Source organism: Dreissena polymorpha, chromosome 7 (assembly GCF_020536995.1).
Source record: "Dreissena polymorpha isolate Duluth1 chromosome 7, UMN_Dpol_1.0, whole genome shotgun sequence".
Lineage (NCBI taxonomy): Eukaryota > Metazoa > Mollusca > Bivalvia > Myida > Dreissenidae > Dreissena > Dreissena polymorpha.
The window spans coordinates 64,340,447-64,365,740 of NC_068361.1; the positions used below are offsets into that span (position 1 = coordinate 64,340,447).

Here is a 25,294-nt window from a genome sequence, read left to right on the forward strand (position 1 = left end):
TGGTAATATAAATGAAATCAATTCATAATATGAAATTAAGGTTCGGCATTGTTTGATAACCATCGTTCAGCGTTTTTTTGCCTTATACCTGACCTTATATACGTCTATTGCAGGCATATTCTGAAAAGTAATAATTTTTATTTTATGATGTTTTTTTTTTACATCTTTGTTCAGTGACAATATTATCATAAAGCAAGACTATTGGATATCGGCACATTTGTCTCATGTCATACTTTCCTTTATATGTATAAAAAGAAGCAAAGGCTAAGATCATATCGACAATTAAAGATTCCCAGGTTAAATTACTCAAGAATTTAGGGATTATCGTTATAAAGGAGACCGATGAATTAACAACATAATTGACAGGTACATTACCGCGGGCGGGTGATGACAATCAACAATACACGTGTCATAATCGCGAAAGCGTGAATACCTTGCTTCGTGGTAAAGATATTTTCATATATACGGGTATTGAAAGGTAAGAAAAACGAAAAAAGGTCTTTGCCGAAATTTATTTTTTGCAGAAATTTTACGGACACAATTCATCTGTAAGATAATTTTTTATTTATAATTTTAAAATTACCATTATAATCTTAAATCTACCTATTTATTACCTGTTGATCTGAATACACAACGCACGATTTAAAAATCTTTTTTCATATTATAAAATGCGCATCAGTCCTTTTGTGTTTTTCACACAAACTTTACTTTAAAATGCTAATCAAATGGCGTTTCTTTTAAATTTTGGTGTGAACAATTAGCGCGGAAAGTTTTCAATGGTTTCAAATAAACATTAAATGCTAATTAAATGGCGGTTCTTTTAATTTGTAGGTGTGAACAATTATCGCGGAAAATTTGCAATGATTTCAAATAAACAAGAAACCATTTGTGATAAATCAATTAATACCACGATTTGTTTAATTACTTTAATGGTTATAACTTTAATTGAGTAATACGTGCCACTGTGGAGTTTAGTATTTAAAGATGTACACATTATTATAGTATACCATTATTTTAAATTGATAATTCGACTAACACCATGCCTGCGCCTCCTTGTTTGTTTTGTCTACGACGGGTGTACCAAAACTCCAGAGCGGTGACATGTGACAACTGTTCAAGGGTGGCTTCACATAAAATGTGGTAACACTGGTAAGTACTTCTAAAACGTACAATCGAAGATATATTAAGGGGAAGCTGTGGGGAGTGTGGAAAAGATACAACGAGCGTTCCATCTCAACTAGTCAGCTGCTGGACTTGTGTTCAGCCATGTACGGACCTGTGTAAAAAGTTGTTGTTGCTGTTGTTGTTTATGTAAATAGTGTTTAAATTTGTTATGAATAAAACGTTTGAATAAAATCATTTTCATAAATTCAATGTTGATAATATTAAGATATAATTATATTGATTACTGATGTATTACTGTCTTTTGTAAACTTTTCTTATTAATTCAATGTATTGATATTATTATACACACTGCGTAACTTTCTATTTTTATAAGTTGTTGTTGTTGAATATAAGTACATAAGTATCTAATAAACCATCAACACAAAAAAAGTTTTTCTTATATAGTTCTCTTTCTATTCATCTGTACTGTTTACATTTAACATAGATGCTAAAAATGTAACAATAAAAATGATGGGGGCGAGTCGTTATATATTATATACGCAAAAACATAGTTATGTTACTGTGGTAACGCATAATATTAATTGCAAGAGTTGATAAAATTCCAGGTGTAGAAATCTTGAACATATCATGCAAGATGCGATACAGTATTCCAGTTTCTGTTGAAAGTTCCTGAAAAAGGTGAAAGTTAAAGTAAAGCATTTTAACTTCTAATTTGCCAAATCTTAAGATATTTTTTCAATGCCCCACCAGTTTTTACCGACTTAAAACACAATAAAATCGAAATTAGACTATGTGGGGCGAGTCGTTATACATGTGGAGCGAGTCAACGTCATGGTACGTCATATAGACACTAAGTACTGGTCCTACACAGGAAACAGTTTGTTTCATCAAATGTCTCAATTAAACTTGACAGCTTGCTAAAGCAGTTGCATTTAGCATACAGTACACTGATTTAAAATAATCAAAATCATGTGATGTGTCAAATCAATTTTGATTGACAAATTTGACAGGATTTTTTTTAATCCAATAAGTTTTAGACTGTCAAATAACACACACTACGTATTGAAAGCCGTACCTGGAGCTTTTGTCTGTATATCACTGACTTTATCAGAAGAATGATTTCTACTGTTGGGAAACGTTAACACCACTAATTGTCTTCTTATTTATTATCAATTTATAATTATGTGTAACAGCATTACAACATACTTGTTTCGCAATTAAAATATTTAATAAATACAGGTATCTTGCAGGTATCTAATTTTCTTTCGCAAACTATTGTTGAAGTTAAAATTTTGTCTCCACTAAAAAACTAGCCATTTTGTAGCAATTCTAAAATCACAGTCTAAACTGCCTACACTTAGCTCTAAAGTTACAATTTGAATGCAAATATTAGAATGCATCATGTTATATCATCCATATTTTTTTATTTAAGGTAGCGCACCTCTAATGGGCACATATCCAAATATAATCTAATTAATTATTTTCTTAATCAGCATCATTTCACTGAACTACATGCAAATTTGTAGGTAGGCTTTCCATGCTTTTTAAAAAAATATACGGATTTTTTCAAAACCACCCCCACGCTCGGCTTTTGTCCAGTTTATTTTCATCCCTGGGGTATATAAAAGTTCCATAATTCATTCAAATTTCCAAATATGGGCATGCAGTTGGTGTGTACAGATGCTGTAAAGGTGTTTAAAGTTTAAACAAGATGAAATAAGTATTCTTTTACAGACATTTATTTTTTACAAATTTTTATCTATGGAAGAGCGCCATGAAATGTAAGTGATTTCAGCCAAGTAAATATTGGGTCGGTTAAAAACAACGTGTCATAAAATTCAAAACAGTATCATTTAAGTCATATTTTAAACTTAGTTTTTATAGAAACACCATATACAGCAAAAATACCAAGAACTAGACAGATTTACCGTTTACTTTTTGAAATAAAAATAAAAATGCAACATGCATGGTTCGTATTTTCAACAGTAAATCACCCAATTTCGCCATAACGTTGTTTTTATTTTAATAATTGAAGAATGTGCATAAAAATTGCAACATACCACCTTATCACCTTAACCACTAGGCTACGGCACCTAATAGTAGGCTCTTCAACCTTCAAAGGAATCGCGGGAAATCATTAGAGGTGCGCTACCTTAAACATTCAAATAACACATAACTCAGTACATATATAAATTGGTATGTGGTATTGTGTGGAGATACAAAACACTTCACATCATTTATTTGCACATAAAATAATAGTTACAAAATAAGTAATACTAAAACACTGTCATCAACCTACAGTACAAGAATATGTACGTACTAGTATATGAAATAACAAAGTGCTGTTATTGTATTACCTTTTACAAAATTAACATTGCTGGTTTTGTACTAGCCATAAAATATTTATCATGGATTAACAAGTAACAACCAATTTATTAATTACACAATAGAACGGAAATCATATAAATTGCATTATGCATTTACTAAACAAGCTATTTGCTACTGTTTAGAATTACACTATCTTACTAAAAATGATCACAGGTACATACTGTAGTGCTTTTACATACTTGTGGTAAGTTTTGTATTACTAGTTTGACATTTATTGGCAGACACTTGTCGATATACAGACAAAATTTGCATGGGAACTTTCATATTTTTTCAGCATAATTGCCTTCAAATTGTTAATTTAACAACCCTTTGACATTGTTTGCACATCTGATCTTATTATACCATAGCTGATTTTTGTTTATAGATAGACATATATAGACTTTTCAAAGTTCTATAAAAGTTCACACATGTTCCATCCAAGTAAACCAACAGAACCAATAAAAATCACCACAGATAATAACTGTGTGTATAGCTTGGAAATTTTGATAGTTCAGGAATCCCTCCTTTGTTGATTTCTGTAAACCAAAACTGTCAGTTTTGCTGGATAGAATGGCTTGTATGATGCCCAGCTCTTGCCTTCGCAGAACAGCTTCTAAAAACGGAAAACCAACAAATATCTTAAAATTTGATCAATAATGCAGACCATTTATAAATGTCTTGTTTTTTGTTGATTTCGAATCTGGAAGATTTTTTACGTAAGATTGTGGTACGAAAATCCAACGGTATCGGATTTTGTGGTTTTAGGCCTAAAGTAATCATAGTGATATGTAACCTTTCGGAGTATCCGTAAAGTGCGAGCAGACGAGGTGTAAATACGTTAAAAATTAAAGCTAAAAGACTAACAAGTTAGATCGGAATATCTTTAAATTTTGTGAATAAATGTGTTTCTGGTGGATAACAACGACAACTTACCAGAATATTGCTCATGGTCACACGTAAAACTTCTTTCTGAGAGCGAATGGAAAATGCGTCACCAATTCTGACAAATAAACAGTAGGGTGTCGTTATTGAAATACTGCGAGAATACTGGAAGAATAGAGATGCCAACTATAATGTTTAAACAGGGACCTATACAAACAACTGTTTGTATAGGTCCCTGGTTTAAAACAAACAATTTTTTAACAAGCGTTTGTGATTTGTCAGGATAATAATAACAATAAGATATCGAAAAGATCAAAGCAAATAAATTCGACAGAAATCTGAGATTCGGCAATATATTAAAGACGGGTTATGTTCACGTAAATTTTGTTTGGTAAAGACTGTCACTATATGTAGTGAACCAGTCTTCGGCTTATACCCACTGAAGAAGAGCATTCAGGGGAGATAATTGAGAAATGACTTAATTCTGACACGGTTGCGAAGAAAAACAAATAATGCGAGAATATTTAGTGCGATTCGCTACACAATTATGATGTCATTGATATAACTTTTCCTGAGGTATGTATTTACAAGTGATTTAGCATTTGTCATAGTGTTTTTGATTTGTTCAAGGTCATAAATAGCATCGCGAAAATATATGTCGCGTGGCAAATTTTTTTGAGACGTATCCATATGTGATATTCTTATGTAATTTTATGTCTAAATTCCCATATGTATGAACGGTCAACGCCCGCTTCGCGGGCTTTTGCCCGTATTAATCAATAGTGTAAGTCCATACAACAATACAATAATATGGCTGGGTACATACTGTCAAAAAGCTGCATATTTATGTTAATACCTGGTATAAATTGGACAAAGATATTTATTTAAACATGTAAACGGACGAAATTTTATACATCATTATGATAGACGTTTAGTGCATCAGTCTTAAGTAAATTGCTAATATATCTTAATCTTGTATATATACATTTGTATCTTCATGTTGAAAAAACAACACCTATCATTACAGGACTTGCAACTTAAGTGGGGCTGTCGACTAGATAAAATTATGTTGTTTTGTTTAGATTTTGTGCTTAACGTTTTAGCGATATCCGCCCAGTGCCTAAAGAGAAGTTTAAAACACAAATATTGGGTCTTACAATCGTGCGGATACACAGACGGACACGTGCAATGCTTCCTGCCTCCAACACCAATGGGGTATAGTTTTTGTTAATTGAGCCATTGCTAAAGCGTTGCAGCCCTATATATCTTATTAGCATCAAACTATTTTGATTCACTTTTGTTCACCTGCCGACAAATAACTCGTTGATGATTTACCAATTAGCAATGATATATCGATAATTATTTCTTACAGTCATAGCATTCACAACGACATTTATTTACATCAAACTGGGAGTCGTTCGGGTCACACGTGACAAACTTCCGATGGAACAATATTTCCGCCACGTTTCTGCTCGCGTGAGCACGTGTCAGGGTGTAATCCTGTTGGGCATCCACGTGCAGGCTGCCTACTTTGTCTGTGTGGACATCTTGTAGGACATTTTTTGTGTAAAAGTAACATAACTTTATTATAATTTTTTGAATACATAGTAAAATATGTTCGTGGTTAAATGAACACAAATATACGTGCACAGTGCCTAAATCAACCATATTGTTTGTTAATAATAGTCAAACAAGTTGTCAACAAGACTGCTTACAATTTAACATACAATATGTTAGGTGCAAAGTGTATCTGGTGACATGATTGCGGTCAATTTCGACAATTGGCATTTACAAAAAGAGCGATACTAAGTTCTAAATAGTGTAAATAAATAGGTAGAGATGGCATTAGATGACTTTAGATCGCTTACCTGTGTAATGTGTAATGTGGCGTTGTTTGAACCCCTTTGTCATGACTTGAATAATATTTGCTGATGGCCACTTACAATCTGAGGTTGCATACTAAACATCAATGATGGGTGCTTTGTGGTTCAAGAGAAGTTTGTTTTAAAGTTATAATGCTATATAATTTAATATGCAATTAAATACTATCCACACACTCCCAGGTCGATTCTGACCCAAATTTCATTTTTGATCAAACGTACTAGATCAGTGTATGATGTTACATGCCAAATATAACACCTTTTGGTCTTGGTAATTCAACGAAGATGAAAAATACAATTATACAAAAGTCTTTATAAGGCATGAGGCGTGGTTTGTTTTGACCCAGGGGACATGGTTCGAACAAACATAGAATAGGTCAACTGAACGATGTTGCACACCAAATATGAAATCTCTTAACTGTGCGTTTGTAGAGTTAAAAAAACAACAATTTACAGTATAAAATAATGCGACTCGTTAGGGTATAGTCAGTCATGGCTTTGATTACAACAAAAGTTATACAGGACCACTTTTGAATGTAACCGTACAAAATTATAAAAAATGAGGCATGTGGTTTCAGAAAAGAAAGTTTTTAAAGATATGTTCTATAAAAAATATAAATCATGTAACATACATTATGGGGCATCGCACCATTTTAACAAACTAAGCAGATGATCACTTAACGATGTTACACTCCAAAGATAAAACCTTTGACCGTCGTGCTTTCAGAGGAGAAGTTTTGTAGTGTATTTAAAATGAAAGTTTAGATAGATCATATGATCCTTGGGACGTGGTTAAATCTGAACTCAGAGCATGGATTGAATACAATTTAATATATGACCGCTATGACCTCTTTTACACACCTGAACCTTGTTGTTTTAGAGAAGATTTGTGTACATGTATTTACTATATTTGTCTCTATTGATCATGTTATCCCCTGCCCCCAACTGAACAAACTTAATAGAGAAATAATTAACTATAGTACATGCCAAATATTGAACCCCTGTCCGTGTGGTTTCATGGCAAAACATTGTCAAAGTTTTGAGGTTAAAAATATTTAGGTTTGGTGAACAACCTATGCAGCGGACCGGAACGAATGGAACAACTTTGAAAGAGGTTCACCCAGAATCATTCTTGTGAAGCGTTGTTAAAATCTGCCCAGAGGTTTAGAGGTATATATAATTTATTTCAAAAATTAAAAAATTACGGACGATTCACGACGGACTATTGACGACGCACGACGGACGAAAGACGTTCACGAAAGCTCACTATGAACACGTTGTGCACAGGTGAGCTAAAAAGCGTTTGCAAGTGCCACAATTCACCACCCCTGTTTAAAAATTTAAACGTTTTAAAAAACCTTTTTGTTTATGTAATACGCTTTTCAAAGAGACTCCTTTAAAAAATAATGCTGTATGTTGCAAGCCGTGATATGCTTTGTCTTCTTACATTTTATTATTGTTCTAGTTGAAGGTTTAAAAACAAGCATTAGTTGGTTGTTAATACGGTCTTTCAGTGTCTTTCAGTACTTCCTACTATATCAAATATATTTTATTTACAAAGCACTGAAACTTGTGCTCTGTGTTTGGGTAACATATGCACACTTTCGAATGCCGAAATGTATGTGCTTAATTTTCAGGTCTTCCACTTTAGCACGTAAACATAAAATTTATTTAATAGCAAACACGTAATCTGCGCAAAACAATATCTATGATTCATATGGTATTTTAATGAACATTATTGACTGTCACTGTGTGGTAACAACTTTTACACTGATTAGAAGTAGATCTAGATGGGTTGTTAAGTTGTTTTTGTTCAACCGAATGATCGTTTGTTTCAATTGTGGAGAAATCAAACCGACATCATCAATAAAATGTACAATGTTCGACATACATACTTTTTATCTAATTTTGTGAAAACATTGACACTGTCATTGAAATGATCACTAGTGATTTTCAATGAGTTTATTTTGTTATTAAATTCAAAATACAAACGTACTTGTGACATTGTGCATATGTCAGTGTCATTAGTAGTTTATTTATACAAATAATTCGTAACAAAATGAAAATAATAGAGGGAAATAAGGTCTGAAAGTCATTTGGTTAAACGTCATTTGTTTAAATTACATCTCCAAAAATGGGTAGGTATGTCGGCGACACATTGTGTTCGTTATTTGTTATGATTTCCCACATTAATAAGGATATGCAATACCATGGATAAAAATCCTCAAAATACGTATCATACCGATACATTGATGTCTGTCTGATATAACGTTTCCTGAAATATATTTGTATATCAGTTTAACAGTTGTTGTATCAGTCGATAATTGTTAGTAGGTGATATTACTCGGAATGAACTAAAAAAATCATCAATGTTAGTAAAATCAAATCAGATTAAACAAAACAAACAATTTGATACAGAGATATAATATATTATTGATACAAACAAAACAGACAGCAAAATACATATTTTACAAATACAAGGCCCATGCCTCGCCGTTATTATATTCTAAGCCTTGCCTAATATATTACAAAAAGATCCGGCAGTAACCTTTTATTCCCTATATATTTAACATTTCTTTTTATATTTGTTTAGGTCATTGAAAGTTAATGTAACACACATGATCATATGTGGCAATAAAGATCGCAGACATACTAGTAAATTTTGATAATATGATCGAAGTAACCTGGAATAACAAACGCTAGATTCTGGTCGACACTACAAAATTAGGGTCGGCTGGTTAAGTTACATTAACTACCTGTATGTTTGTGTAAGAATATAATCTATAGCTTATAATAGTTTATAGAAATATAAAATTTTAAGTACTTACTATCATGCTACAAGTTTGGTGTGAACGTAGTTGTTTGTTTTTCGCCTTAAGTTTTGGTGACGACCCTTAAATGTTTTTGGTATTCTATGTTGAGTTCACGGCATTGTACTTAGCAAAACTATGTGTATTCGATCATCCTTGATGTACTCGATTATATTCACTAAAAATCTTGTATACATAAATAAAAGATCATGTATAGAGATTTGCAGTGTTTCAGTAATGAAACATAATTATTGAAGTAGTAACTAATTGTTATATTGCAAAAAGGATGTGTCCAAACCCGTCCGATGGTTGGGTAGATTTCGGTGGTACGAAACAACATTTTTTTGCGAAAGGTATACGTGCTATAATACAAAGCGAGGTACCTGAAAATGGTGCACACCGCTAGAATCAGTCCAAAACACAACCATGTCGGCGTCTGTAAGATCGCCGTAGTCGGAAAAGCCGATTGCAAACCACTGTGATTGCGACATATCCGTGCAAACGCGGAAATATACTAGGCTGTCTTTGTAATCCACATTCCAAGATATATATATTGTTCTATTATTGTCAAGAAACAAACAATACGGGAAGCGTTCGCTACTTTCACATATTAAACACACTAAATTCGGTAATATTATTATTACAATCAATAAATCCGTATTTTTTTGTTCAACCCTTCCATATTTGTATAAACCTTTCCGCTGAAATTTTCAAAATCAAAATAAATGCGTATCTGTTTACAATACGTTAAAAACTGGCAATGCAACTCATAAGTTGTATGTCATATTGCAGCCAAGAAATAAAGGAAATGTGTTTCTATGAGTTCCCTAATCTGGAGTGCGTGTTGACGTCGCTCGATCCTATTTTATATAAATAATTGCAATTTGGCATCTGCTTAGGACAATATCCGAAATCCGAACAAGGCTCTAGACGAAAAACAGTTGTCAAGGTTACCGTTCTTCGCCGATGAAAATCGCGTGATCGCCTTCTTATGACAAATGGTACAATTAATTTGAGCTTTTCTTCCAAAATCGACGCGTTATTGAATCTCCGATCAGTCGTCCTGTCAGTGCCAGTGATTAAGCATCCACTTGTTAACAGGCAACAGCAATTTAAGCAATTTTGGAGAAGAGTCTTATTCGACGGTAAGCACGTATGCGTTCTGGGATTCGAAAGTGTTTGTAAATAGTTTGCAGGTTACAAATGGAATCTGGAGCTAGAAAATGTGATTATTCTAGCCAAGTACATGTATAGCAGTTTTAAGTTGTTGAAACATAGCTGACCGAGTTGAAATTTGTTTTGTCTGCTGCGCTCTCTTCGAATCTGATGAGGTGTTGAAAGCTGACACGACATTGGTGTTTCGAGTGCAACGATTCTCTAATAATTCATATTATCTCGCTCTTAGCACATATGGACCATTGCAATTGACTATTTGGAAAGAAATGTGTACTATAATTCCACAAAAACCAACAATACAGCATCGTACAAAGGTCACATTGTTCTTGCACTGAAATAATACAATTATACATTTAAGTGTTCGTAGCGCTCAAAGAATCATTCAAACAATGCACGCAAAATTTAATACCCTGTACAGACACTGGCATAAAATAAACGGTATCACGCGACCGCAAAAGTCAACATCAGTCGTCAAAGAGGAGGCGAACACTCCAGTTGTAAATATAGTTTCGTTTGTTCTGTTTATCCACATACTACAAAAATGTATGCATTTAGCTTTATTTTCTTATATAAAACTATCGTATATTTGTCTTTGTTTCCGAGAACACTTCGACACAAATTTTAAAATGTAAAGGAAAACGTAAGTAGTAGCAGAAGCAAACAAAAAAATAATTCATATCAAGACAAAATAGCCGTTAAATGTTGATATATTACATATGATATGATTACATGTTCCATTTAGCATCGATACATTTCAGAAACTACAACATTTATGTCAGATATCTGCGGAATCATGTTTTTATCTGTAAGACATAGGTCAATTAATTCAAGCATTTCAAGCTATGAATAGGGGTACAATGCGCGTATTTATTTGATATTCATTAATAAACGTTGTTTTACATCAAACGCGGGTATTCGCGAAGATCATTTAAAGGGTTAGAATTAAATGTTAACCGCAATATCCAATTGTGTGCGGCTTTCGAAAATGTACCAGTGGGTTTAAGTATATGTTTTCATCGGTGTTACAAAGCCTATCCATTAATGTAAGTAGATAAATATATTATCTTGATGTAACAGTGGATCAAGAATCTTAATGTACTGTCAATAAGCAATCTTGGTTCTCATAGCAGGCATATGTCTGTCAACATGCTTATTTGCACCACAATTGCACTTGTAACAAGTTCCATGTGTGGACCTTATTTTAAAGTGCATCGCAACACAAAGCACGTCTTTAGGAAGATAATCTCCGCCAGAGTCTTTAAGTTTCCTTTAATATCGCGAATGTTGCTGACTCAATTAAGTTTGAGACGGCACATCGTTCACTGGGATTTCCTATGTCTATCAAAGTGCGAAATACCATGACCGAATTCACATTTTTCAAAGACCGGGTGATGGTCGCCAGCGTTTGGGGCAACTAGATAAGTATGGGTAACGTTTTCTAAATCCCACAAGACGTCACCAAAATGACTGATACCAACGATGAACGGGGCGAGGCAAATGAGTAGGCGAGCGTTCTTTGCCTACGACACCCTTTACGTCGATGGATTCGCGGTCATAGCGTAGGGCGCGATGACTTGAATATATATTATCTCAGAGAGTTCATGGATTTAGTTATCATATGCTACACATATTTAAAATTTGGATGATATTGGCTTCTTGTTGAAAAATTTATCCAGTAACATAAAGTTGAACGGTTTCACATTATAATGAACATTTAAAGTAAAAATAAAAACTTATTCATACGACACACGAACACTAACTTAGTACATGAACATGTGTTAAATACATGTATATTGTTCCCCCCTCCATCCCATAAAAAATCATTTTTTTATCGAGCTACATCTTTGGTACTATACCATATCTAGCGTTGAAATTGTTGATATTGCTATAAGGAGCATTGATTTCTTATGTGTAACTTTATTATTTCCAAATATTGTACGAAATGTTCGTTGTTTTGTGAGGGTTTAAGAGCTTTTAATGAAGACTTTTATTATATTTAAGAAAATGGCATAACGTATGCGCCTGAATATGGTAGTGTTTTAAGCACAGGTGATCTGTAATGCAGAACTAGTTATAACTGTGAATTTATTGTTCATGACTCATACTATACACTGGATTAAACTGCTTGATTTATTTAAGTCAACTTCTTTCCATATTATCAACGGTAGAATAGGCGATAGCTGTAAACATACATTTTGTTTCAAATAACGATACCTCTGTTATTGATTAACTGTTCACCGAATTAACTCAATTTGCAATCGTTAGCAAACTTTACTGTCGGTGAATTAAAGAATGGAGTGATCATGCCCCGTTACATTTTAAATTATATTGTTACAATTTTTAACCCAGTTATGAGGTATTCACTGATGTTAAATATAAATGTAAAAGTGAATAACGAGATCAATTTCGTTGAGGAATTATTTCAAAACTGCATATTTTAAATGATATTGTCGGAGTTTTATTGTTTGTGTAAAATGTTAATTTACCAAGTTTTTGATAACTGCACAACTACAATTTGGAATGTTGCGGATCAGGGGCCGTTTCATAAACGATCGTACGACAATTTTAACTTACTAGAGATTGTTGTAATCTTAATAAGTAGACGAACTAGCTCGCCATGTTCGTCAAATATATTTGAGATGCCAATGTAATTAATTAAGAACTGAAAATTTATAATCATATGATATGGACTTCAGAAATTATGTATCTTCGAAAAATGTATCGCATCGTAAATGTGTTCTACGATGTTTATTGAAACGGTCCCCGGCAGTTGTTTACACAATAATTCATATTATATTGCCCTGTGTTTAACTATACACGTTTTTAAAGAAATATTTATCTTAAGCCTAAATTAGATTGTCAATTGTTCGATTCTTTTGTTGGCTCTATGTTATGCTATGTCTCAAAAAGAAAAAGGGTATTAGATAAACCGAAAATGATCGAGAACAACCATAATCTTTCTTTTTTCAAAAGGTTGCTAAATGTAAAAGATAAACACATGTAACGCTACTATATATACAGCGTAAGGTAAATACCGTTAAAGGGATCTTTTCACGCTTTGGTAAATTGACAAAATTTAAAAAAAGCTGTTTCAAATTCGCAAAGTTTCGTTTTAGTTATGCTATTTGTGAGGAAACAGTAATACTGAACATTTACTATGCTCTTAAATATCCATTATACGCATCTTTTGACGATTTAAAAACCTGAAAATTATAAAGCGTTGCAACGCGAAACGATTGAATAATTTGGGGGAGTTGTGTTGTTGTCGTTATATTTTGTGAAACTACGGGGATTGCTTATATAAAGTATAAAATACATCCCTCATTGTGTGAGGGGTCTAAGCGGTAGACTTTTACTTCAGGACTCCAGGGGTCAGTTGTTCGAGCCCAGATGAGGTTTACTTTTTCCCCTTTTTTAAACTGTGTTATTTTTGTACAAACTTCAAAACATGCCAAAATCTGTGAAAAGATTTTTAAGTTCAAATAGGTATGTAAGTGTGGTTAATTGTTTGTTTGACATCATTAACAGTAACAACATTATTATACAAACTGTATACTTAGCAGTCGATGATTACAACTAAGGATACTATAATTGGGTTGCGGGTATTAAAAATTGTCACTGAAATGGAATATTCCTATTTGTTTTAAAATCTATAACAATCATGCTTGTACATGTGAATTCAAATTGTAGTAATATTGACAAATGTAAGCAAGAACGGCTTGGACATATAAATAATATTTATGTTTTAAGGCATGCATTGAATGTTAAAAACACCTCCTTAATATTAAGACTTATTATATGTATTATCCAATTGCTTACGTATTTAGTTTGTAACACTACGGGCCTCTGACCATCAATTGTGAATTCAGACATGTAAACACTCACGTAACGATATCCCTCGCAACGAAAATACACTCATGTGTGTTTGTAAGGTAATATTTGTAATTGACTGTTTCTTTGGCTTTCAAAGGTAGACAATTTCAGTGATTGTGAATGTGGTGGCTGATAGCTGCCATATCATTCTGGCGTGTACGTTAGACGGCAGGTCGCCAATAAGAGAAAACACTAGTATGACAAAACGTCCGACACATGTCAAAATTGTCGTATTTGCCCCACTTTTGGCGTGTTGGCGCGTTGGCGGATCTGAACGTAGCTTACACGGAAAATGCAAGAAAGATAGATATACCGATCAGAACGACAAATTGGCGAAAAGTATCATAGTTTCACATTTGCGCGATTTTTTGTTGTTGAGACAAGTATATCTGTCTTTCTCTCTAACTTGATGACGTGCTTGCGGGTTTGACAGTCGTCAAAACGACACACCAGAACTACAAATATACCCGCTAGAATGACATAGCGCGCGACAAATATCATAATTGACGTATATAATTTTTTTCTTTTTTGTTATTTGCGGTTTATTTGTCTTGATTTGCTGGCGAATGTCTTCATACCCACAAACACTCCTGCACGATATGGGAGAAGTCACCCACAATATGTTACATTTTACACAAATTCTTTTATTAACTGGACTCTCTTCCAACTTCCAGTTCGCGTCTTACTGTATACATATAAAACAACAGTGAACGTGCAAGGCTTTAAAGCGCATTGTCTGACAAGATCTCATAAGTTTTGTCGGATTGTCAGTTTTAAACATTTTGTATTTTAATTATGATGCTATGATAATGATTTCTTATATATACTTCCACGAGTATGATTAACGATGGGTCAAGTTTGGAGCTCCCGAAAAAACGGGTTAAACGACCAATGATTTGAGTTGACTGATCCAAAGCGATATCCACAGTTTTATTAATAGTTATATTACTGCTGTGTATTTGTTGTCTTCTTTAGTTCATTTTGTTTTATGACTGATTGTTTGGCAATGGTTCTTGCAAAACATAAATGACTGAATGCTGTGATACGCTTTCTCGGATCATTTTGCAACTGAATTTTGTCTTTTTGTATACTAGTATTAAGAAGCGTTCTAAAAGTTGTGCAAGTCGCTCTATAATTCAAAGAGAGCTATCTATATTAAATATTAGAAATCGATTAGAGCAGTAAATATATCATAATGTTAAGTAATTCCGTCAACATGCATATTATCATTTTTGACCTACGATTCTATTTAATAAAATTTAGATGAATATTAAAAGGCATACTAGTCAGAAACAAACTTGAGGTGTCTTCTTTGCAATCATTGTGAACATCATGTCATAGTTTTAAAGTTAATAGTTTATTTCAAGATCATATCATCATTCTATTTAACCATAAATTTGAACAATAAAACCAATGGAAGACAAACACTTCATGTTTGATTTGTGGCCAAGAGATAATGCTTCACCGTGAAGAAATTTCAATGTAATGTCTTCTTCTAGCGGTCCGCCGATCACAGCTTTGTGTAAAAAGGTTCAAATTGCAAGTATATGGATTTTCTGATACCACGCGCGCACTCAAAGGTTTGCACTGTCTACTTTATTAATATACTTTTTTACCTTTCAAACAGGTGATACCCTGGTGTGGTCAGACAAATGTTGGTTTGACTTATAAAGGTGTAGTTCAAAGTGATACACACTTTGTAAAACCTGCAAATTGGCAGATACGAATAAGTACGAAAATAAAATACGAAACACCAGAATATTTCAAAATTATGTGTACGGAAACTTAAATTATATGGATACCACTTCTCCATTGAACTTTAGCATCTAGGCAATATGCGAACTAAATAAATATGCATGTTAATAACGCGACCATGAGTTTGTTAATTAATTATATATTTACGTATTCAAAGTGTGCACATTATTCTATTACGTTTTTAAATACTGCATTCATCAAATACGTATGCAATTTAAATGAAACTATTTAAACATGATAAAAAATGATTATTTAAATACAATAAAGATTTATGCTTCTTTTAAAAAGGTAAATGCATCAAGGTAACTTGTTACTTTTAATGTGCAATAATGTATCGGTAAAACGCAGTTTGTATACATTAGTTAAAAGCAGACATTACTGGCAACCTGACCGTCTCGCGATTTCAGATATACAATACCATTTAGATTTAATCGGTTGATCAGCCATTCATAAAGGCGTCTATTCACGGTATCGTTGAACACTGTATTACCGTGTCATTTTACATACTCAAAGAGGCATATTGAAGTTTATATAAACACTAGTTAAAGAACGGAATGTTTCTTCTTTTCACACAGATATACTACATTCAAATAATAATCTATTGATTAAAGCTTAAAGGAAAATATAAACAATGCTATTCTCTCGATACCCTTAACCAACAGAAGACAAAACCTAATGTACATTTTATTCATAGCGATTTAAACACAACTACAACTCATATTATCCAGCTTTCCGTGACAAACACCACGCAATATTTTAACAAGTTTATTTTAAAGCGTGACCTTTATGAGAAGCAATCCTTTAATAAAACGTTGTGCAAATGTATTATTCATATTTAAAAATCAATACTTGTCGATATGCCATTGAATGGAGTTGTCGAAAAAACGTTTAAAAGAGCCATGTGTATATATTGTTTTGTTTTTAAGATCGGGCAGTCTTTATTTCGACTAGAGTATAGTGTAAGGAAAGATTTGCAAATACGCAAGGTAACTATTCCTTTATAGAACAGTTTCTTTATGTGTGTTTGCTTAGTTTAATGTTATATTAAGTGTATATTAAAATAACACATACTAAATAATAATAAATGTTGTATTGTAAATATTTTGGAATTTTCGAAATAAATAATAACTTATTTAGTAAATAAATGATTTACCTTAAAATCTGGTTTCCCATTTAATATTATAAATAGCCTTTCCTCTCCTAATTGGCGCGCGCACTTTACACAATGAAAACTGACTTAATTCATTTCTAAAACGGATATCATTTTAATGGCGCACTTCTTACAGTGAATGTCTGTTTGGAACAGATCACTTTTTATTATAGAACGGATCCTGTTGATAAACTGATAGTTTTAGTACGTGATAATGATTAATTGTGAAAGCCAGATCCCCAAGCGACATATCGAGGGGTCAAATCTAAGTTGAAAACCAAGATGGCCGCAGGCCATTGTTAACTATAGTTTAATATGGGATCTCTTATGATAGAAGCTACATGTATACAGAATTCACATCAAGGACGTTGCCTGTTTGTTGAATAAGACTACTGCATAAATCGAAAATGGCAACTGAAGGTAAAGGACAATATAAAGATCAGTTCATAAAATGTTCATGTAAATATTGAAATGTATTTTTTAAAAACCATGCGATGTCCGTTTTACATAAATGCATTTTCTTGGTTTACATTAGTTATAAAAGGCCATTTATTTGCTCTGTTAATGTCTAATATCATTCGCAGCAATGGGTACATTTCCAAACAATACAAGCATATTTTATGTGTCTTAATAGATTAATGATTTCACCAGCTTATCTGGTTACCATGGTTTCCAACCAGAACACCATTAAACACGTAATAACAGCATGCTTGTTTTCAATAAAAAAAAGTTTCTTTACAGTTGTTGAAAACCTCATACGTGTTTTCACAATGGAATTTAATCACATTTCTATTGACCTTGATTTTGACCTTGGTAATCACGTGTTATCATACATACAACTTTTTAATAAGATATTTCGATGGGAATTTAAGTTCAATGACCAAATTAAGTTAGGTGAATAAACATGTCTTATTTTTAATAAATAGTATTGCTATCTCAACAATCCCAATTATCTGTCCCTTTGTGGTCTATCAAGCCTAATAATTGAAATTTAATATACTATTATAATGCCATTATTCTATTATTTATAGTACATGTCTGTGAAATATGCTCCAAAAAGACCCTTACTTTACTGTGTCTTAAGAAAACCGATACTTTTTTCTCAGTGGGATCAATATATCAATACGATGTATTTAGTGATGTTAAAGTGCGACGTTAAAAAATGGTTCGCATTGTTGAATCAATATTTGTTAATTATTTTAATTTGCAATCCATATTACTCTAACATAAATGTATATTTGAGATTGATGCTCAGCTAGAGGGATACCGTTAAACGAGACAAATAGTGTAACGCTTTATTAACAGCAGGTTTAAAAAAGATATATCAAGAAGAACGCGTTCATAGTAATTATAGTAGATTCGCTGGTCTATATATGGGAGTTCAGTTAAAACTGTAACCAGATAATAATGTGCTATTAGAAACGTTCATAATCAAATATGTCTACATATCATGGACATGGCAGTCCGATAAAGATAATTCCGTTTGTTCTTACAAAACTGGTTTATCAACCAAGCCATTCCATTCCTAGGCTAGTGAAAAACATTCTTACCGTTATTGCCGTTACATTATGCATCAAATCTAACTGCCCAGCGCCGTTTGAAGACTTAGTCTACATGCATTTCAACTGGCCGACATTTTAAACACACGAGTGATTTCATTGGTCCAACGCGAAGGTGTGTCTTAACTCCTGAAGATTTCATACTTGCAAACTCATGCAGGAGATAAATTCCTGTGTTTATCCACACCTGGTAATGAAGAACATTAACTATTAATTAATGAAGACATGGGTCACTGCCTAGGAACGGTCAATACAAATTTTTTAAGGTTAAAACGTGTTTAAGAGCAGTCGATTCCTCACATTAGCCAAATACATTATCACGAAAAGTGCGAGTTTGAGTTTCGGAAATCTTTCTAAAAAGACTTGGTTAAAAAAGTTTGATTATTAGAGAAAGATTTCAAGTAAGAGTATTTATGTGGCCACCAATGATAATTGCTTTGTTGTGAAATTTCATTTACATATTTCAACGTAATTGATGATATATAAGCAATACTGTTTGGACATTATTACACGGCGAACAAGTCAGACAATCCATGGTAAAACCAAAATCAGAATAGCTGACCAAAAAATTAACATATTGTTGTCTAGCTCATATTGAGGTCGCCTTTGCCTTTTTATTATATTGTTTGTTTTGCAAATGTACATTGAGGACACTCTTTTGACCACAGCTATTGATCTTTTTTTACGAATCAATCTTAGGGTTGTTAACATGATGTTTAAAAATGGATTACCTCAACCTCAATATATTGCTATTTTATTTGCTTTACCAGGCCTTTCAACTTTAGGCAATTGACATGTCAAGAGAAAACCTGAGGTATTGTCATAGCCAGCTCGTCGTGTCCGTCGTCGTGTCCGTCGTCGTGTCGTCCGCCGTCCGCGTCGTGCTAAAACCTTAACATTTTGTCAAGGTTGTGGCTCTAAAATCAAAGTGCTTCCACCTACAACTTTGAAATTTCAAATGTAGCTGCACATTAGTTCTACATGCCACTTCCATTTTTGGGTCACTAAGTCAAAGGTCAAGGTCACTGTGACCTCTAAAACAATATTCTGACAAGCTTTGATTTATTAAAAAATGCACACGCAGCCGAGCGTTGGCACCCGTAATGCGGTGCTCTTGTTTTACTCATATTTTCAGAAGGCACAAATACCATGATTGTAAATAAAATAAAATGCACTAATGGAATAAAAAAGTAGAAAAATATGTCTGTATATTGATCATCTTACTACGCGATTTTTACCAATCGAAAGGTTCCCGAAAAGTAAAACTTCTTTTGTAGTCCATACTTGAAAACTTTTTTTGTCCAATAAAATTTTATATAATAGGAAAATGAATGTAAGAAAACAACGTCTCCAAATGTATATATATACATAACGTTTAATAATATAAATGGTAAATATACAAATAAAATACTTATAATTATTATAGATTATACTGATTTGGATTACCGGTAGTTCTTACATACGTCATCGAATGTTTCTCATAATATATTTCTGCTTGCAAGTTATATATTTTTCGTTTACCGAAATAAGCTTACACATTCGTAACAACTTTCAACTGCTTCCCTGATTGATATTTTCACAGATGTAATTTATTGTATAAATACACATTTATTTTTTATTTGGTTACTGCAGAGGCTTTACCCTTTATCCACTATAAACCCATTCTGTACAGTTTGTTTTGGTCAGTGGTCAAAGGAATGGGCCAATATTGGACTATATCGCTAAGGGAACTACATTGTAACTGTCTTGTTAAAAAACATAAAAACTAAGAAATGAAAGCATTTCATTTTCTTAATACGGTGGTTAGATTTTAAAGTAGTTATGAAGTAATACATGGACCAGATCAGACGTAGAACATCACTTTAATTTAATAAGTCTAGTGCGCAACACTCGACAATCAGAGCTACATTTAATAACGGTAAAAATATGTAGATATATCAAACATAACTTTTGAAAGCGAGTTATGTTTTATTTGTTATGCAACGTTTATAATTAGGTACCAATGATTAATCAGACAAATACGTACTTAATTGATGCATGATAGAGGCTTTTATCCAGTATTGATAACATGGGGACGAACATGTATATATGGTCATCGTTTGTAAAAGCCAAATGATTAACCATCCCTTTAACCAATTATGTTGCCCATTTTTAGCTCACCTGAGCACAATGTGCTCATGATGAGCTTTTGTGATCGCCTTTTGTCAGTCGTGCGTTGTGCGGCGTCAACATTTGCCTATTTTTAGCTCGGCTGTTTTCGGAGAAACCCGAGGTATTGTCATAGCCAGCTCGTCGTCCGCCGTCCGCGTCGTGCTAAAACCTAAACATTTTCTACCCAGGAAACCCGATACCTTGTGAGAAGCGTAATTCCATTCGAGACGCGTTGTGTATATTAGCGTGAACTTACATAGGGCAAGTAAATGGGAAAAAATAAAAAAGTTCAAAGTCCATTTTGAAACAACTGTGTATTAACATTGATAACAAAGGTATTGGCCTACATGTAGAAAAAATCCTGACAAATTTTCTTAAAATTGAGCGAAATGTGGCTCCCTGAAGTAGAAGATCTGGCAAAACGGGCCATGTTCAGGCATTTAGGGGAGAACAAAACTGCTTGAATTTGCAAGCCACTACAATAATTAAAGGATTTATACAAACTTACACATGTCTGCCATAACCTCTCAGCAGGGTTTCTCCAGAAAACTATTTCTTGTGGAGAAATTTGAGTTTTTAATGACCATGTTGGGAAAACATGGATACCATCTGGAGAAGAATAGGAAACCTTATGTGAACAGCAACTTTATAGTTCTTGTTCGTGACAGAAAACCTAATTTCCAGCCATTTTGTTGCAATTTATTTGCTTTGTAGAGGCCTATAGTAAGTGTCTTTTCAACATGCTCCAGTTTTATTTCATTTTAAAATCAAAGTGCTTCAACCTACAACTTTGAAAATTCATATGTAGCTGCTCCTTGATGAGTTCTACATGCCACACCCATTTTTGCGCCACTAGGTCAAAGGTCAAGGTAACTCTGACCTCTAAAAAAAAATTCTGACAAGCTTTCATTTATTCAAAACTGCTAACGCAGCCGAGCGTGGTACCCGTTATGCGGTGCTCTTGTACATTGTAGAGGCCACATTTATTGTCCGATCGTCATGAAATTTGGCAAGAAAATTGGTCTCAATAATATCTTGGATGAGTTCGAAAATGGTTATGTTTGCTTGAAAGACATGGCTGCCAAGGGGCGGGGCATTTTCCTTATATGGCTATAGTAAAATCTTGTTAACACTCTTGAGGCCACATTTATTGTCCGATCTTCATGAAACTAGGTCAGAAGATTTATCCTAATAATATCTTGGATGAGTTCGAAAATAGTTTCGATTGCTTGAAAAACATGGCCACAAGGGGGCGGGGCATTTTTCCCTATATGGCTACATATGGCTTTACTAAACCTTGTTAACACTCTAGAGGCCACATTTATTTCCAATCTTCATGAAATTTGGTCAGAGGATTGGTCTCAATGACATCTTGGATGAGTTCGAAAATGGTAACGGTTTCTTGAAAAACATGGCTGAAAAGATTTTTCCATAAATGGCTATATATGGCTAAAGTGAATTCTTGTTAATACTCTAGAGGCAATATTTTTTTTCAGATCTTCATGAAACTTGATCAGAAGATTTGTCCCAATGATATCTTGGATGAGTTCGAAAATGGTTTTGGTTGCTTTTAAAACATGGCCACTAGGGGGCGTGGCATTTTTCCTAATATGGCCATAAATAATTGCTAAGTAAAACCTTATTAACACTCTAGAGGCCACATTTATTTTCCGATCACCATGAAACTTGGTCACAAGATTTGTACCAATTATATCTTGGATTAGTTTGAATATGGTTCCGGTTGGTTGAAAAACATGGCCGCCAAGGGGGCGGGGCATTTTTCCTTATATAGGTGTAGTAAAACATTGTTAACACTCTAAAAGCCATATGTATTGTCCAATCATCATGAAACCTTGTCAGAAGATTTGTCCCAATGATATTTTGGACAAGTTCGAAAATGGTTCCAGTTGCTTGAAAAACATGGTTACCAGGGGGCCGGCGTTTTTTTTCTTATATGGCTTCTTGAATCTTCATGAACATTTGTCAGAATATTTGCTTAAATGATATCTTGGATGTGTATGAAAATGGTTCTGGTCTGTTAAAAAACATGGCTGCCAGGGTGTTTACTAGTCATGAAAGTTAGTAAGAACATTTTGTTCTAATGACATCTTGGGCTGCACAGAACAGGTCAGTTCCTTTGAATCTCAGGTGAGCGACTTTTGGCCTTTCAGGCCCTAATGTATGAAATCAAACTCCCCAGCAGTATTAATTTTTGTGGGTGTTAGATACATTCCAATGTTGTTCCAACAGCGCGATAATCAATTTTTAGCTCATCTATTTTTTTTGAAAAAAAAGAGCTATTGTCATCACCTGAGCGTCGGCGTCCGGTCGAGTTTTGTGTTTAGGTAATTTTTTATCATGAAGTATCATAGTTATTTCAAGTATCATAGTTATTTCATTCAAACTTTGTTCACTTACTTACTATCATGAGGGGACTGGGACTTACTATCATGAGGGGACTGGGCAGGAAAAATTAGATAACTCTGGCTGGCATTTTGACAGAATTGTGTGCACTTTTAATACTTAGAAAATTGAAAAGTTTTGTGTTTAGGTCCACTGTAATCTTAAAGTACCAAAGCTATTGCTTTCATACCTGCAACACTTACTAAATATCATAAGAGGACTGTGCAGGCAAAGTCATGTAACTCTGACTAGCATTTTGACAGAATTATGGCCCCTCTATACATAGAAAATTGAAAATTTGGTTAAGTTTTGTGTTTTGGTTCACTCTACTCCTAAAGTATCATAGCTATTGCTTTCAGACTTGTAACACTCGCTAACTATCTTAAGGGGGACTGTTCAGTGCAAGTTGCATAACTCTGGTTGGCATTTTGATGGAATTATGGCCCTTTTTTTACTTATAACTTTTAATATTTGGTTAAATTTGTGTTTAGGTCCGTTTTAATTCTAAGTATCAAGGCTATTGTTTCAAACTTCAAATAATTTCATACGATCATGAGGGTACTGTACCTGGCAAGTTGAATTTAACCCTGACCCTTGAATGACCTTGACTCTCAAGGTCAAATAATTAAATTTTGCTAAAATTGTAATAACCTGTTTATTTATGATCAGATTTGATTCATACTTCGACAAAACGACTCTTACCTGACATACTAAAATAGACTCCACCCAAACCATCCCCACGCCCCACCTCAGAACCCCCCCAACTTTTTTGTATATATTTTTTGCATATGTTTCTTTTTTTTTTTAAAGATCATCCAATACACTATACCTCCCTCTCACCCCAACCCCGACCCCACCCCCGACAACCCCCTCCCCACAACAAAAAAATAATATATTTATTTAAAATATGGTTTAAAAACACAAATATTTATTTTTATAATTTTATTTTTGAAAGACCGTCAAACCATCCCACCGAAAAATCTCCCCCCCCCATTTTTTTTATAGTTTTTTTTATTTTTTGAAGATAATGTAATAAATCACCACACCGCCACACTATTCACCCCTCTCCACCCACCCCTCCCTCCTTTTTGATTGAAGTATTGAGAAAGGTCCCTTCACCTTTAAAAAGAAAAAAATATATGAGCGGTCTACACCCGCTAGGCAGTGCAGTATGGTGCTCTTGAATCTCCATAATCTCTTTTTTTATTTCCCTACCGGTGAAACCGGAGAGGGACGTATGGTTTGCGCTCTGTGTGTCTTCCAGTCTGTCACACTTTTCTGGATCCTGCGGTAACTTTAAAAGTTCTGCATATTTTTTCATGAAACTTGAAACATGAACAGATGGTAATATGGAGATAATGCACGTCATTTCATTTTGTTCCTACGTCAAGAATTCTGGTTGCCATGGCAACAAATAGACTAAAAATATTGCTGAAAATGGTGGATCCTGTCATAACTTTTAAAGTTCTTCATATTTTTTCATGAAACTTGAAGCATGGATAGATGGTAATATGGCGATTATGCACGTTATTTCATGTTGTTCCTACGTCAAGAATTCTGGTTGCTATGGCAACACATAAACTACATATATTGCTGAAAATGGTGGATCGATCCTGCGTAGGTAGGGGACTTTTATTGCTTGGCAATAGTCATGCTATTCCTAAAGTTTGACTAGAATTTTCAGTACATCTTAAATAATGTATAGTTTGATTGAATACGGATTTTATTAGCGATATTTTTTTCCACGACTGTTTGACATTAAGTCAAGTTATGACATGGTGGATTTAACAAAAGCTATATGATGATTGTGCATGTCTGAAGAAAACAAAATTACACCCAATTTTATCAGTGATAACAAGAACACGTTTGAGTGAATAATATATACGATTTTATGTTCACAAAGTCATTTGTTGATAGCACAAAGAACTGGAGCTGGCGCCAATTTACACTATATGATATTAAAGTGGCATCACATGTTATTATCCCATGACTGAAATTTCATCAATGATGGAACTTTGCGTATTTCATTATTACAATCCAAATTACGCAAGTATAACAATTCACATTACAAATATTATTGAAATTAAAAAAACCAATATGTAAATATAAAGTTTTAAACTATACCTACACAATTAATACAAGTCAGCAACCAGGAAAAGGCTT

At 33.6% G+C, this 25,294-nt stretch overlaps 1 pseudogene; it reads right to left on the bottom strand.

Moving 5' to 3' along the window:
- LOC127839779 (dopamine beta-hydroxylase-like) overlaps positions 1 to 25,294 on the bottom strand; it is a 43,895-nt pseudogene that overhangs the window by 8,625 nt on the left and 9,976 nt on the right.